General features: G+C 45.2%; 1 pseudogene; it reads left to right on the top strand.

The window, feature by feature from the left end:
• Window positions 1-18,060, top strand: part of LOC124024477 — a 104,685-nt pseudogene that overhangs the window by 20,158 nt on the left and 66,467 nt on the right.

Raw genomic sequence — 18,060 nt, 5'->3', positions numbered from 1 at the left:
TTGTTTTTAGGTGAGGGGTTTTGTTTTAGGGGTTTTGTTTTTAGGTGAGGGGTTTTGTTTTTAGGTGAGGGGTTTTGTTTTTAGGTGAGGGTTTTGTTTTAGGTGAGGGGTTTTGTGAGGGTTTTGTTCTCAGGTGAGGGTTTTGTTTTTAGGTGAGGGGTTTTGTTTTTAGGTGAGGGGTTTTGTTTTTAGGTGAGGGTTTTGTTTTTAGGTGAGGGGTTTTGTTTTTAGGTGAGGGGTTTTGTTTTTAGGTGAGGGGTTTTGTTCTCAGGTGAGGGTTTTGTTTTCAGGTGAGGGGGTTTTGTTTTTAGGTGAGGGTTTTGTTTTTAGGTGAGGGGTTTTGTTCTCAGGTGAGGGGTTTTGTTTTTAGGTGAGGGGTTTTGTTTTTTCTCAGGTGAGGGGTTTTGTTTTTAGGTGAGGGGTTTTGTTTTGAGGGGTTTTGTTCTCAGGTGAGGGGTTTTGTTTTTAGGTGAGGGTTTTGTTTTTAGGTGAGGGGTTTTGTTTTTAGGTGAGGGGTTTTGTTTTTAGGTGAGGGGTTTTGTTTTTAGGTGAGGGGGTGAGGGGTTTTGTTTTTTTAGGTGAGGGGTTTTGTTTTTAGGTGAGGGGTTTTGTTTTTAGGTGAGGGGGTTTTTAGGTGAGGGGTTTTGTTTTTAGGTGAGGGGTTTTTTTAGGTGAGGGGTTTTGTTTTTAGGTGAGGGGTTTTGTTTTTAGGTGAGGGGTTTTGTTTTTAGGTGAGGGGTTTTGTTTTTAGGTGAGGGGTTTTGTTTTTAGGTGAGGGTTTTGTTTTTAGGTGAGGGGTTTTGTTTTTAGGTGAGGGGTTTTGTTTTTAGGTGAGGGGTTTTGTTCTCAGGTGAGGGGTTTTGTTTTTAGGTGAGGGGTTTTGTTTTTAGGTGAGGGGTTTTGTTTTTAGGTGAGGGGTTTTGTTTTTAGGTGAGGGGTTTTGTTTTTAGGTGAGGGTTTTGTTCTCAGGTGAGGGGTTTTGTTCTCAGGTGAGGGGTTTTGCTCTCAGGTGAGGGGTTTTGTTTTTAGGTGAGGGGTTTTGTTTTTAGGTGAGGGGTTTTGTTCTTAGGTGAGGGTTTTGTTCTCAGGTGAGGGGTTTTGTTCTCAGGTGAGGGGTTTTGCTCTCAGGTGAGGGGTTTTGTTTTTAGGTGAGGGGTTTTGTTTTTAGGTGAGGGGTTTTGTTCTTAGGTGAGGGGTTTTGTTCTCAGGTGAGGGGTTTTGTTCTTAGGTGAGGGGTTTTGTTCTCAGGTGAGGGGTTTTGTTCTTAGGTGAGGGGTTTTGTTCTCAGGTGAGGGGTTTTGTTCTTAGGTGAGGGGTTTTGTTCTCAGGTGAGGGGTTTTTGAGGGGTTTTCAGGTGAGGGTTTTGTTCTCAGGTGAGGGTTTTGTTCTTAGGTGAGGGGTTTTGTTCTCAGGTGAGGGGTTTTGTTCTCAGGTGAGGGGTTTTGTTCTCAGGTGAGGGGTTTTGTTCTCAGGTGAGGGTTTTGAGGTGGGGTTTTGTTCTCAGGTGAGGGGTTTTGTTCTCAGGTGAGGGGTTTTGTTCTCAGGTGAGGGGTTTTGTTCTCAGGTGAGGGGTTTTGTTCTCAGGTGAGGGTTTTGTTCTCAGGTGAGGGGTTTTGTTCTCAGGTGAGGGGTTTTGTTCTCAGGTGAGGGGTTTTGTTCTCAGGTGAGGGTTTTTGTTCTCAGGTGAGGGGTTTTGTTCTCAGGTGAGGGGTTTTGTTCTCAGATGGGGGGTTTTGTTCTCAGGTGAGGGGTTTTGTTCTTAGGTGAGGGGTTTTGTTCTCAGGTGAGGGGTTTTGTTCTCAGGTGAGGGGTTTTGTGGTTTTTCAGGTGTTTTGGCACCACATGTTTGTTCTGGAGGCCATAACTCTTCGTCTGTGATTGGTCAACAGCAGGGATTCTTCAATAAAGTCTTTGCTGTCATTCAACGAGAGAAGACTGTTTTTTAATGCCAATATTTTCAATGAGAAATAATGCACCGAACATCTTCATTAGATGTAAAATTACACAACGAATGTCAAAATGATTTCTTGAGTTTGATCTTAGATTATTTTAGACGATTTACAGCATCTCAAAATGGACAAACAGGTACTGTACTTCTCAAGGAAATTCAGAGACCTTTTAACCAAAGGTCTTTTGAGGGATTATGCGAGCAGGTTCGTTCGGAAAGGCGCCAGCCCGAACTGAAGCATGCTGACGCCTTCAGGGTTCTTACTTCCTGCCTTTTGAGAGCTGCTAATATAAATGAACAAAATGAAATACTCCAGACTGTGCCTTTAACAGGTCTTTCTTCTTCTCTCCGTCCCAGTCCCAGGTAAAGTGTCCCAGCTCTCTATGGAGGCGCTGGATGACTCCAACTCTCTGAAGGTGATGTGGGCTCCCCCTGGTGGAGACTGGGATAAGTACAGGGTGCTGCTGTTAAATGGGACCCAGACTCTGGATAACAGGACCGTGGAGAAAGAAGTGGTGGAGTACACCTTCTCTGGCCTGGGACTGGTTCCTGGGAGGACCTACAGGGCTGGGGTCATGGTGGAGAGCACTGGGGAGCAAGGCACTGTGGAGTACTGCCACAGAGGAATAGGTAGGCTACACAACAACATAATGGAGTAGGAGAAAGTACTGGCATCAGTAAGAATGATAAGAGAACTCATCATCATGACTCTTCATCTCATTGTTCTCTCTATTTCTGCAAACCTTCTTTCTCCCCTTCTGTCTTTCCCTTAATCCAACACCCCTGTCTCTCTCTCTCTCTGTCTCTCTCTTTCTCTCGTGCTCTCTGTTTGTTTGTCTCTCTCTCTCTCGTGCCATCTCTCTCTCTCTCTCTCTCTCTCTCTCTCTCTCTCTCTCTCTCTCTCTCTCTCTCTCTCTCTCTCTCTCTCTCTCTCTCTCTCTCAGCTCCTAAGCCCGTCTCAGAGCTTCATATCCGCCATGCTGACGAGACCTCCCTCAGCGCCCTGTGGAGTCACGCCCCAACTCAGCCAGGGACGGCTACGCCGTGGAGCTCCGCCATGGCAATGCCACGGTTGCCACGAGAGACCTGACCCGTGACATGAGGGAGTGCACCTTCAACGTGCTCATGCCTGGACGCGTGTTCACCATTACCGTGACAACCAAGAGCGGGGAACTCAACAGCTCTGTGTCTGTGCTAGGGAGGACAGGTGAGAGGGTTGCTATAGCACCTGTATGGATATTTATACACAACACACTAAAACAGAGGGACTGCCCCTTTGTAGCTGAGGTCATCTCTACGGTAACACTGTATTTATCCAATACTCCATGATACTGTCCCTTTGTAGCTGAGGGGTAACACTGTATTTATCCAATCAGAGGGACTCCATGATACTGTCCCTTTGTAGCTGAGGTCATCTCTACGGTAACACTGTATTTATCCAATCAGAGGGACTCAATGATACTGTCCCTTTGTAGCTGAGGTCATCTCTATGGTAACACTGTATTTATCCAATCAGAGGGACTCCATGATACTGTCCCTTTGTAGCTGAGGTCATCTCTACGGTAACACTGTATTTATCCAATCAGAGGGACTCCATGATACTGTCCCTTTGTAGCTGAGGTCATCTCTACGGTAACACTGTATTTATCCAATCAGAGGGACTCCATGATACTGTCCCTTTGTTGTTGAGGTCATCACTATGGTAACACTGTATTTATCCAATCAGAGGGACTCAATGATACTGTCCCTTTGTAGCTGAGGTCATCTCTACGGTAACACTGTATTTATCCAATCAGAGGGACTCCATGATACTGTCCCTTTGTAGCTGAGGTCATCTCTACGGTAACACTGTATTTATCCAATCAGAGGGACTCCATGATACTGTCCCTTTGTAGCTGAGGTCATCTCTACGGTAACACTGTATTTATCCAATCAGAGGGACTCCATGATACTGTCCCTTTGTTGTTGAGGTCATCACTATGGTAACACTGTATTTATCCAATCAGACTTTGAGGCAGCATGTACAGGGATGTTTTTTACTTTGTCTCAGTTTATTTTCTTCACAAAATGGAATCTTCAGATGAAGTCTGACACACAAAGGCTAATAATGAGCCTGCTGAGATGAAAATAGGCTTTGTTTACAAATGGAGCCTGACAGTAACTGAGCCTTTCTGTCTGCAGTACCTCTGGAGGTGAGGCGTGTCCACCTGAGCAACCAGGGCCACGTGGACAGGTTACAGGCCAGCTGGGAACTCCCCCCTGGAGATCTGGACTTCTGCAGCCTGCAGCTCCTCCACAACAACCGGGCTGTGCAGAACCACACCGTCCCAGCCAACACCACCTCTCTGCAGCTCAGAGACCTCAGGCCTGGCGCCTCCTACAGCCTGGTGGTCAGTACTGTCAGTGGTGGGATGGTGTCGAAGCAGGCCGTGGCTGAGGGACGCACTGGTAAGTTAAATATCAGGAACAGTTCATCTTTATGCATTTACTCAACTGTATCGTCCACATTATTAACATCGACTGACCGACACGTGAGCCAGGCGTTTGTTTTGGGGGTTGATCTGTATGTTCTTCCTGGTGGTCTTGTCCATTACAGCTGTTTATGTGTGTATGTGATATAGTAATGGCCAAGCTTTATTCTATGCTTAGAGATGGTCGTTTAAGGGTAGGTGTCTGACCATCGGAGTAAATCACTCATTGTTATAGTGATTGCTAACCAACATTAATTATAAGATACAATCTCAGAGAGAGAAACGTAATATTGTTTTCCAATACAAAAGAGAATGTCTGGAATGTTCAGGAAGCTTTGTGTCAACTACAAAACAACTCTCCAAGGTCCCGTTCAAAGACTTCCTTGTCCGATCTCAATTGTCTTCCCCAGGAAAGTTCTGGCTATTTCGGGGCCCCACAGCTTCCTCCTTTTAATTAACTTCAGAGTCCGGGGGCCAAGGGTTGATGAAAACAAAAACACCACTTTCAGATAACATTCAGACAACCTTCGGCTAACTGTCAGCTAACGGGATAATAACAAAGGACACTTGAACTAAACCTTTCCTGTCACACCGGGTATCTGAATGTCACATTAAATGCCACATGTAATCAAGTCCGTCTATTCAATTCAAATCATCACTGGTGTGTTGTAGGAGTAATTCATGTGAGCCAAACAGCATGAAAGCCTTTAGCTCAGAAGGCAACACAGTTTTGAGGTTCGAAAGGATTTTAACCCCAATCGACCTCACAACCGTTTTGTCCTTCTGTCCCTTCTCAGTGACGGCTGCGGTCGGTAACAACGGTCGTCCAGACTTCTATCTCTAACATGTGTGTGTCTGTGTCCTCTCTGTCGACGACCGGTCTCTGCCCCCCTCCTTTTCCCTCCTCAGTACCAGCTGCGGTCGGGGAGGTCACGGTCGGTAACAACGGTCGTCCAGACTTCTATCTCTAACATGTGTGTGTCTGTGTCCTCTCTGTCGACGACCGGTCTCTGCCCCCCTCCTTTTCCCTCCTCAGTACCAGCTGCGGTCGGAGAGGTCACGGTCAGTAACAACGGTCGTCCAGACTTCTATCTCTAACATGTGTGTGTCTGTGTCCTCTCTGTCGATGACCGGTCTCTGCCCCCCTCCTTTTCCCTCCTCAGTACCAGCTGCGGTCGGAGAGGTCACGGTCGGTAACAACGGTCGTCCAGACTTCTATCTCTAACATGTGTGTGTCTGTGTCCTCTCTGTCGATGACCGATTTCCCTCCTCAGTACCAGCTGCGGTCGGAGAGGTCACGGTCAGTAACAACGGTCGTCCAGACTTCCTGGGGGTGTCGTGGCAGCCAGCGGTCGGAGATGTGGACAGTTACCTGGTCCTACTGAAGGACCGCGACAGGACCGTACACAACCTGGTGGTTTCTAAGGCAAGCCCAGAGTGTGTGTTTAACTCCCTCAAGTCAGGGAGGCTGTACACCGTCTCCATAGCAACCCGCAGCGGCAGCTTCCAGAACAACACGGTGGTGACGGCTCGTACACGTAGGTCTCACACACACACCAACACACACACACACACACACACACACACACACACACACACACACACACACACACACACACACACACACACACACACACACACACACACACACACACACACACACACACACACACACACACCAAGACACACACATGCAGGCATTACAAACCAACACACACAGATGCAGGCATTACAAACCAACACACACAGATGCAGGCATTACAAACCAACACACACAGATGCAGGCATTACAAACCAACACACACAGATGCAGGCATTACAAACCAACACACACAGATGCAGGCATTACAAACCAACACACACAGATGCAGGCATTACAAACCAACACACACAGATGCAGGCATTACAAACCAACACACACACATGCAGGCATTACAAACCAACACACACAGATGCAGGCATTACAAACCAACACACACAGATGCAGGCATTACAAACCAACACACACAGATGCAGGCATTACAAACCAACACACACAGATGCAGGCATTACAAACCAACACACACAGATGCAGGCATTACAAACCAACACACACAGATGCAGGCATTACAAACCAACACACACAGATGCAGGCATTACAAACCAACACACACAGATGCAGGCATTACAAACCAACACACACAGATGCAGGCATTACAAACCAACACACACAGATGCAGGCATTACAAACCAACACACACAGATGCAGGCATTACAAACCAACACACACAGATGCAGGCATTACAAACCAACACACACAGATGCAGGCATTACAAACCAACACACACAGATGCAGGCATTACAAACCAACACACACAGATGCAGGCATTACAAACCAACAACAACACACACAGATGCAGGCATTACAAACCAACACACACAGATGCAGGCATTACAAACCAACACACACAGATGCAGGCATTACAAACCAACACACACAGATGCAGGCATTACAAACCAACACACACAGATGCAGGCATTACAAACCAACACACACAGATGCAGGCATTACAAACCAACACACACAGATGCAGGCATTACAAACCAACACACACAGATGCAGGCATTACAAACCAACACACACAGATGCAGGCATTACAAACCAACACACACAGATGCAGGCATTACAAACCAACACACACAGATGCAGGCATTACAAACCAACACACACAGATGCAGGCATTACAAACCAACACACACAGATGCAGGCATTACAAACCAACACACACAGATGCAGGCATTACAAACCAACACACACAGATGCAGGCATTACAAACCAACACACACAGATGCAGGCATTACAAACCAACACACACAGATGCAGGCATTACAAACCAACACACACAGATGCAGGCATTACAAACCAACACACACAGATGCAGGCATTACAAACCAACACACACAGATGCAGGCATTACAAACCAACACACACAGATGCAGGCATTACAAACCAACACACACAGATGCAGGCATTACAAACCAACACACACAGATGCAGGCATTACAAACCAACACACACAGATGCAGGCATTACAAACCAACACACACAGATGCAGGCATTACAAACCAACACACACAGATGCAGGCATTACAAACCAACACACACAGATGCAGGCATTACAAACCAACACACACAGATGCAGGCATTACAAACCAACACACACAGATGCAGGCATTACAAACCAACACACACAGATGCAGGCATTACAAACCAACACACACAGATGCAGGCATTACAAACCAACACACACAGATGCAGGCATTACAAACCAACACACACAGATGCAGGCATTACAAACCAACACACACAGATGCAGGCATTACAAACCAACACACACAGATGCAGGCATTACAAACCAACACACACAGATGCAGGCATTACAAACCAACACACACAGATGCAGGCATTACAAACCAACACACACAGATGCAGGCATTACAAACCAACACACACAGATGCAGGCATTACAAACCAACACACACAGATGCAGGCATTACAAACCAACACACACAGATGCAGGCATTACAAACCAACACACACAGATGCAGGCATTACAAACCAACACACACAGATGCAGGCATTACAAACCAACACACACAGATGCAGGCATTACAAACCAACACACACAGATGCAGGCATTACAAACCAACACACACAGATGCAGGCATTACAAACCAACACACACAGATGCAGGCATTACAAACCAACACACACAGATGCAGGCATTACAAACCAACACACACAGATGCAGGCATTACAAACCAACACACACAGATGCAGGCATTACAAACCAACACACACAGATGCAGGCATTACAAACCAACACACACAGATGCAGGCATTACAAACCAACACACACAGATGCAGGCATTACAAACCAACACACACAGATGCAGGCATTACAAACCAACACACACAGATGCAGGCATTACAAACCAACACACACAGATGCAGGCATTACAAACCAACACACACAGATGCAGGCATTACAAACCAACACACACAGATGCAGGCATTACAAACCAACACACACAGATGCAGGCATTACAAACCAACACACACAGATGCAGGCATTACAAACCAACACACACAGATGCAGGCATTACAAACCAACACACACAGATGCAGGCATTACAAACCAACACACACAGATGCAGGCATTACAAACCAACACACACAGATGCAGGCATTACAAACCAACACACACAGATGCAGGCATTACAAACCAACACACACAGATGCAGGCATTACAAACCAACACACACAGATGCAGGCATTACAAACCAACACACACAGATGCAGGCATTACAAACCAACACACACATTACACACACAGATGCAGGCATTACAAACCAACACACACAGATGCAGGCATTACAAACCAACACACACAGATGCAGGCATTACACACACAACCAAACCAACACACATCTTGAACAGGCATTACAAACCAACACACACAGATGCAGGCATGCAGGCATACAAACCAACACACACAGATGCAGGCACACACAAACCAACCACACAGACACACACAGATGCAGGCATTACAAACCAACACACACAGATGCAGGCATACAAACCAACACACACAAACCAACACACACAGATGCAGGCATTACAAACCAACACATCTTGACACAGATGCAGGCATTACAAACCAACACACACAGATGCAGGCATTACAAACCAACACACACAGATGCAGGCATTACAAACCCCCACACAGATCACAAACCAACACACACAGATGCAGGCATTACAAACCTCACACACAGATGCAGGCATTACAAACCAACACACACAGATGCAGGCATTACAAACCAACACACACAGATGCAGGCATTACAAACCACACACAGATGCAGGCATTACAAACCAACACACACAGATGCAGGCATTACAAACCAACACACATGCAGGCATTACACAACACACACAGATGCAGGCCAAACCAACACACACACAGATCAGGCATTACAAACCCCACATGCAGGCATTACAAACCAACACACACAGATGCAGGCATTACAAACCAACACACACAGATGCAGGCATTACACTGTCACAGATGCAGGCATTACAAACCAACATCTTGACACAGATGCAGGCATTACAAACCAACACACACAGATGCAGGCATTACAAACCAACACACACAGATGCAGGCATTACATGTCAGATGCAGGCATTACAAACCAACACACACTTGATGCAGGCATTACAAACCAACACACAGATGCAGGCATTACAAACCAACACACACAGATGCAGGCATTACAAACCAACACACACAGATGCACTGTCTCTTGGGCATTGATCAAACCAACACACACAGATGCAGGCATTACAAACCAACACACACTTGATCATGCAGGCCCCTCATCTTGATCAAACTCAACCCACACTTGATGCAGGCATTACAAACCAACATCTTGATCACTGATCTCTTGGGCATTACAAACCAACCCCTCATCTTGATCAAACCAACCCTCACTTGATCAGTCTCTTGGGCCCCTCATCTTGATCACCGTCTCTTGGGCCCTCATCTTGATCACTGTCTCTTGGGCCCCTCATCTTGATCACTGTCTCTTGGGCCCCTCATCTTGATCACTGTCTCTTGGGCCCCTCATCTTGATCACTGTCTCTTGGGCCCCTCATCTTGATCACTGTCTCTTGGGCCCCTCATCTTGATCACTGTCTCTTGGGCCCCTCATCTTGATCACTGTCTCTTGGGCCCCTCATCTTGATCACTGTCTCTTGGGCCCCTCATCTTGATCACTGTCTCTTGGGCCCCTCATCTTGATCACTGTCTCTTGGGCCCCTCATCTTGATCACTGTCTCTTGGGCCCCTCATCTTGATCACTGTCTCTTGGGCCCCTCATCTTGATCACTGTCTCTTGGGCCCCTCATCTTGATCACTGTCTCTTGGGCCCCTCATCTTGATCACTGTCTCTTGGGCCCCTCATCTTGATCACTGTCTCTTGGGCCCCCTCATCTTGATCACTGTCTCTTGGGCCCCTCATCTTGATCACTGTCTCTTGGGCCCCTCATCTTGATCACTGTCTCTTGGGCCCCTCATCTTGATCACTGTCTCTTGGGCCCCTCATCTTGATCACTGTCTCTTGGGCCCTCATCTTGATCACTGTCTCTTGGGCCCCTCATCTTGATCACTGTCTCTTGGGCCCCTCATCTTGATCACTGTCTCTTGGGCCCCTCATCTTGATCACTGTCTCTTGGGCCCCTCATCTTGATCACTGTCTCTTGGGCCCCTCATCTTGATCACTGTCTCTTGGGCCCCTCATCTTGATCACTGTCTCTTGGGCCCCTCATCTTGATCACTGTCTCTTGGGCCCCTCATCTTGATCACTGTCTCTTGGGCCCCTCATCTTGATCACTGTCTCTTGGGCCCCTCATCTTGATCACTGTCTCTTGGGCCCCTCATCTTGATCACTGTCTCTTGGGCCCCTCATCTTGATCACTGTCTCTTGGGCCCCTCATCTTGATCACTGTCTCTTGGGCCCCTCATCTTGATCACTGTCTCTTGGGCCCCTCATCTTGATCACTGTCTCTTGGGCCCCTCATCTTGATCACTGTCTCTTGGGCCCCTCATCTTGATCACTGTCTCTTGGGCCCCTCATCTTGATCACTGTCTCTTGGGCCCCTCATCTTGATCACTGTCTCTTGGGCCCCTCATCTTGATCACTGTCTCTTGGGCCCCTCATCTTGATCACTGTCTCTTGGGCCCCTCATCTTGATCACTGTCTCTTGGGCCCCTCATCTTGATCACTGTCTCTTGGGCCCCTCATCTTGATCACTGTCTCTTGGGCCCCTCATCTTGATCACTGTCTCTTGGGCCCCTCATCTTGATCACTGTCTCTTGGGCCCCTCATCTTGATCACTGTCTCTTGGGCCCCTCATCTTGATCACTGTCTCTTGGGCCCCTCATCTTGATCACTGTCTCTTGGGCCCCTCATCTTGATCACTGTCTCTTGGGCCCCTCATCTTGATCACTGTCTCTTGGGCCCCTCATCTTGATCACTGTCTCTTGGGCCCCTCATCTTGATCACTGTCTCTTGGGCCCCTCATCTTGATCACTGTCTCTTGGGCCCCTCATCTTGATCACTGTCTCTTGGGCCCCTCATCTTGATCACTGTCTCTTGGGCCCCTCATCTTGATCACTGTCTCTTGGGCCCCTCATCTTGATCACTGTCTCTTGGGCCCCTCATCTTGATCACTGTCTCTTGGGCCCCTCATCTTGATCACTGTCTCTTGGGCCCCTCATCTTGATCACTGTCTCTTGGGCCCCTCATCTTGATCACTGTCCACTGTCTCTTGGGCCCCTCATCTTGATCACCGTCTCTCACTCTGTTCACGGTGCGTTCTGAACGTATTCAGACCCCTTTGACTTTTTACACATTTTGTTACATTACAGCCTTTCTCTAAAATGGATTAAAATCACATCTCCTCCCATCAATCTACATACAATACCCCATAATGACAAAGCGAAAACAGGTTTTAGTAAAAAATAAAAAACTTAAATACCTTAATAAGTATTCAGACCCTTTTCTGTGAGACTCTAAATTGAGCTCAGTTACATCCTGTTTCCATTGATCATCCTTGAGATGTTTCAACAACTTGATTGGAGACCACCTGTGGTAAATTCAATTGATTGGACATGACTTGGAAAGGGACACGCCTGTCTATATAAGGTCCCACAGTTGACAGTGCATGTCAGAGCAATAACCAAGCTCTGTCGAGGCACAGATCTGGGGAAGGGTACCAACAGATTTCAGCAGCATTGAAGGTCCCCAAGAACACAGTGGCCTCCATCATTCTTAAATGGAAGACGTATTGAACCACCAACACCCTTCCTAGAGCTGGCCGCCCGGCCGAACTGAGCAATTGGGGGAGAAAGTCCTTGGTCAGGGATGTGACCAATAACCCTATGGTCACTCTAACAGAGCTCCAGAGTTCCTCTGTGGAGATGGGAGAACCTTCCACAAGGACAACTATCTCTGCAGCACTCCACCAATCAGGCCTTTATGGTAGAGTGGCCAGATGGAAGCCACTCCTCAGTAAAAAGACACATGACAGCCTGCTTGGAGTTTGCCAACAGGCACCTAAAGACTCAGAAAATGAGAAACAATATTCTCTGGTCTGGTGAAACCAATATTGAACTCTTTGGCTTGAATGCCAAGCGTCATGTCTGGAGGAAACCTGGCACCATCCCTACGGTGAAGCATAGTGGTGACAGCATCATACTGTGGGGATGTTTTTCAGCAGCAGGGACTGGGAGACTAGTCAAGATTAATGGAAAGATGAATGGAGCAAAGTACAGAGAGATCCTTGATGAAAACCTTCTCCAGAACGCTCAGGACCTCAGACTGGGATGAAAGTTCACCTTCCAACAGGACAACAACCCTTAGCCCTCAGCCAAAACAACGCAGGAGTCTCTGAATGTCCTTGAGTGGCCCAGCCAGAGCCCGGACTTGAACCCGTTCGGACACCTCTAGAGAGACCTGAAAACAGCTATACAGTGATGCTTCTCAGCCAATCTGATAGAGCTGGAGAGGATCTACAGAGAAGAACGGGAGAAACTCCCCAAATACAGATGTGCCAAGTTTGTAGCTTCATACCCAAGAAGACTCAAGGCTGTAATCGCTGCCAAAGGTGCTTCAACACAGTACTGAGTAAAGGGTCTGAATACTTATGGAAATGTGTTACATTCTTTATAAATGATCAAAATGTCTAAAAACCTGTTTTTGCTTTGCCAGCATGGGGGTATTGTGATGTCATTATAGGGTATTGTGATGCCATTATGGGGTATTGTGATGCCATTATGGGGTAGTGTGATGTCATTATGGGTTATTGTGATGTCATTATGGGGTATTGTGATGTCATTATGGGGTATTGTGATGTCATTATAGGGTATTGTGATGCCATTATGGGGTATTGTGATGCCATTATGGGGTATTGTGATGCCATTATGGGGTATTGTGATGTCATTATGGTATTGTGATGCCATTATTGTGATGTCATTATAGGGTATTGTGATGCCATTATGGGGTATGTCATTTGTGATGCCATTATGGGGTATTGTGATGCCATTATGGGGTATTGTGATGTCATTATAGGGTATTGTGATGCCATTATGGGGTATTGTGATTCCATTATGGGGTATTGTGATGCCATTATGGGGTATTGTGATGCCATTATGGGGTATTGTGATGCCATTATGGGGTATTGTGATGCCATTATGGGGTATTGTGATGCCATTATGGGGTATTGTGATGCCATTATGGGGTATTGTGATGCCATTATGGGGTATTGTGATGCCATTATGGGGTATTGTGATGCCATTATGGGGTATTGTGATGCCATTATGGGGTATTGTGATGCCATTATGGGGTATTGTGATGCCATTATGGGGTATTGTGATGTCATTATGGGGTATTGTGATGCCATTATGGGGTATTGTGATGTCATTATAGGGGGTATTGTGATGCCATTATGGGGTATTGTGATGCCATTATGGGGTATTGTGATGTCATTATGGGGTATTGTGATGTCATTATGGGGTATTGTGATGCCATTATGGGGTATTGTGATGCCATTATGGGGTATTGTGTGTAGATTGATGAAGGGGAAAAAATGAGTCATTCCAATTTAGAATGAGGCTGTAACGTAACAAACTGTGGAAAAGGTCCAGGGGTCTGAATACTTTCTGAATTCACTGTATATATTCATCTACTTACATGGATGAATGTGTTAATATAGATTTCTTTTCTGGTAATCTAGGTGACAAATTGTTCAATTGGTATGGAACATTTTTGGAGAAAACGTGTGTCTCTTAAAATGACAACGGTGTTGTGTTTAATGAAAAACACCCCACATCCTACCTACTTGACCTCTTGACCTGATGAAATCTCTTCTACCCAGAACCCTCCAGTGTCCAGAACCCCAACGCCATCCACTCTGCCAGGGATGACTTCCTGAAAGTCTACTGGCGCCATGCGTCCGGAGACTTGGACCGTTACGAGGTGGTCATTAAGTACAACAACACGGTCGTCCAGAACCAGACGGTGGCGCGCTCGCAGAACGACTGTGTGTTCAGCTCCCTGGTCCCCGGGAGGCTTTATACAGTCACTGTCAGCACCTGGAGCGGAGAGTACCAGTCCAGTGTTTCTACTGATGGGAGAACGTGTGAGTCTATTAACTACAGTCTGAGAGTCTATTAACTACAGTCTGTGAGTCTATTAACTACAGTCTGAGAGTCTATTAACTACAGTCTGAGAGTCTATTAACTACAGTCTGTGAGTCTATTAACTACAGTCTGAGAGTACCAGTAACCAGTGTTTCTATTGATACAGGGAGAACAGTCTGAGAGTCTATTAACTACAGTCTGAGAGTCTATTAACTACAGTCTGAGAGTACCAGTCCAGTGTTTCTACTGATGGGAGAACATGTGAGTCTATTAACTACAGTCTGAGAGTCTATTAACTACAGTCTGAGAGTCTATTAACTACAGTCTGTGAGTCTATTAACTACAGTCTGAGACTACAGTAACTACAGTCTGTGTCTACTGCAGTGTTGGTAGAAGGTTTCAGTAAAATGCTTTGCTGCTGAGTTTTCTGTGTGGCCAAGTCCAGAGAAAACCAATATACAACTTATTTGGAAGAATTTGTAGGTGTGATATCTAGAATTCTGTGAGCGCAGTCTGAGAATTGTACAGTCCTGAGTCTATAACACATCTCAGTAAGTCCAGTGTTTCTTGATGGGAGAACATGTGAGTCTATTAACTACAGTCTAGACCTTAAACTACAGTCTGAGAGTCACTCAGTCTGAGGTCAGATTAACTACAGTCTGTGAGTCTATTAACTACAGTCTAGAGTCATTAACATTGAGCCCTTTACAGTGTTCTATTAACTACAGTTGAAATACAGTTGAAATAACAGTTGTATTTGACTGTCTATTAACTACAGTGAGAGTCTATTAACCAGTCTGTGGTCTATTAACTACAGTCTGAGAGTCATTAACTACCTGAGCCAGTCTGAGGTGACAGTGTGTACTGATGGGTGAACATGTGAGTCTATTAACTACAGTCTGAGTAACTACAGTCTGTGAGTCTATTAACTACAGTCTGTGGTCTATTAACTACAGTCTGAGAGTCTATTAACTACAGTCTGAGAGTCAGTCTGAGAGATAACCAGTCTGTGAGTCTATTTCAGTCTGAGAGTCTATTAACTACAGTCTGAGAGTCTATTAACTACAGTCTGTGAGTCTATTAACTACAGTCTGAGAGTCTATTAACTACAGTCTGAGAGTCTATTAACTACAGTCTGAGAGTCTATTAACTACAGTCTGAGAGTCTATTAACTACAGTCTGTGAGTCTATTAACTACAGTCTGAGCGTCTATTAACTACAGTCTGAGAGTCTATTAACTACAGTCTGAGAGTACCAGTCCAGTGTTTCTACTGATGGGAGAACATGTGAGTCTATTAACTACAGTCTGAGAGTCTATTAACTACAGTCTGGGAGTCTATTAACTACAGTCTGAGAGTCTATTAACCAGTCTGAGAGTCTATTCAGTTCACTACAGTCGAGGCAGGACAGTCTGTGAGTCTATTAACTACAGTCTGAGAGTATATTGTCTGTGAGTTTTCAAATCAAATCAAATCAAATCAACCATTTATATGTGTTTCCCTTATTACATCAGCTGATATCTCAAAGTTCAGTCCCAGCCTAACCCAAACAGCAAACAATCATGTAAAACACGGTGGCTAGGAAAAACTCCTAGAAAGGCCAAAACCTAGGAAGAAACCTAGAGAGGTCCGGGCTATTGGGGGAACAGTCCTCTTCTGGCTGTGGGTTAAATGACCAGCATGGTCAAATAAAATCATGGAGCAGCAGCACAGTCAGGTGGACATCATCATTGTTATCAGGTAGTCCTGGGGCATCGGTCCTAGGGCTCAGGTAGAGAACATCAAAGAGAGAATTAGATATGTGGGGTGGCCAGTCTGTGACCTTTTGTTATCACTTCATTCTGAGAGTCATCTAACTACTTCTGAGAGTCATTCAGTCTGAGAGTCTATTAACTAAGTCTGAGAGTTATAACTACAGTCTGAGAGTCTATTAACTACAGTCTGAGAGTCTATTGTTATCACTTCATTAACTAGAACATCATCTAACCTTTTGTTATCACTTCATTCTACAGTAGAACATCATCTAGTCCACCTGATTTGTCTATTATCACTTCATTCTACAGTCTAGAACATCATCTAACCTTTTGTTATCACTTCATTCTGTAGAACATCATCTAACCTTTTGTTATCACTTCAGTGTTTCTATTGATGGGAGAACATCATCTAAGTCTGTGAGTCTTGTCTGTTGCTACTGCAGTGTTGGTAGAAGGTTTCAGTAAAATGCTTTGCTGCAGTTTCTGTGTGGCCAAGTCCACGGAAAACAATATCTTATTTGGAAGAATTTGTAGGTGTGATATCTAACCATGAGAATTTTGATCACATTCAGTAACATTTTGGCCGCAAAGTTAACCTTAAACATGGGCATCATGGGTCAGTCAGCCAACCAAACCATCATCTGAAATGTTGAAATTTGTATTTGATCACTTCATGGGTGACAGTGGTACAGGTGATCATCATCTAACCTTTTGTTATCAGACTTCATTCCGTAACCCTGGGAACATCATCTAACCTTACAAAATTGGTGTCACCTTCAGTGGACCCAACCAGAGACCTCAGCATTCGAGGGCAGGACATCATAGGGGAACTGGGCAACCTTGGTTTTCCAAATAATCACTTAGCATTTCAGTCACAGGTATTTCAGGTAAAACATCAGAATAACCTGTTGTTATCACTTCATTCCGTAGAACATCATCTAACCTTTTGTTATCACTTCATTCCGTAGAACATCATCTAACCTTTTGTTATCACTTCATTCCGTAGAACATCATCTAACCTTTTGTTATCACTTCATTCGTAGAACATCATCTAACCTTTTGTTATCACTTCATTCCGTAGAACATCATCTAACCTTTTGTTATCACTTCATTCCGTAGAACATCATCTAACCTTTTGTTATCACTTCATTCCGTAGAACATCATCTAACCTTTTGTTATCACTTCATTCCGTAGAACATCATCTAACCTTTGTTATCACTTCATTCCGTAGAACATCATCTAACCTTTTGTTATCACTTCATTCCGTAGAACATCATCTAACCTTTTGTTATCACTTCATTCCGTAGAACATCATCTAACCTTTGTTATCACTTCATTCCGTAGAACATCATCTAACCTTTTGTTATCACTTCATTCCGTAGAACATCATCTAACCTTTTGTTATCACTTCATTCCGTAGAACATCATCTAACCTTTTGTTATCACTTCATTCCGTAGAACATCATCTAACCTTTTGTTATCACTTCATTCTGTAGAACATCATCTAACCTTTTGTTATCACTTCATTCCGTAGAACATCATCTAACCTTTTGTTATCACTTCATTCTGTAGAACATCATCTAACCTTTTGTTATCACTTCATTCCGTAGAACATCATCTAACCTTTTGTTATCACTTCA

This window comes from Oncorhynchus gorbuscha, unplaced genomic scaffold (genome assembly GCF_021184085.1).
Source record: "Oncorhynchus gorbuscha isolate QuinsamMale2020 ecotype Even-year unplaced genomic scaffold, OgorEven_v1.0 Un_scaffold_1870, whole genome shotgun sequence".
Taxonomy (NCBI): domain Eukaryota; kingdom Metazoa; phylum Chordata; class Actinopteri; order Salmoniformes; family Salmonidae; genus Oncorhynchus; species Oncorhynchus gorbuscha.
This window is presented reverse-complemented; position numbering and strand designations above follow the sequence as displayed.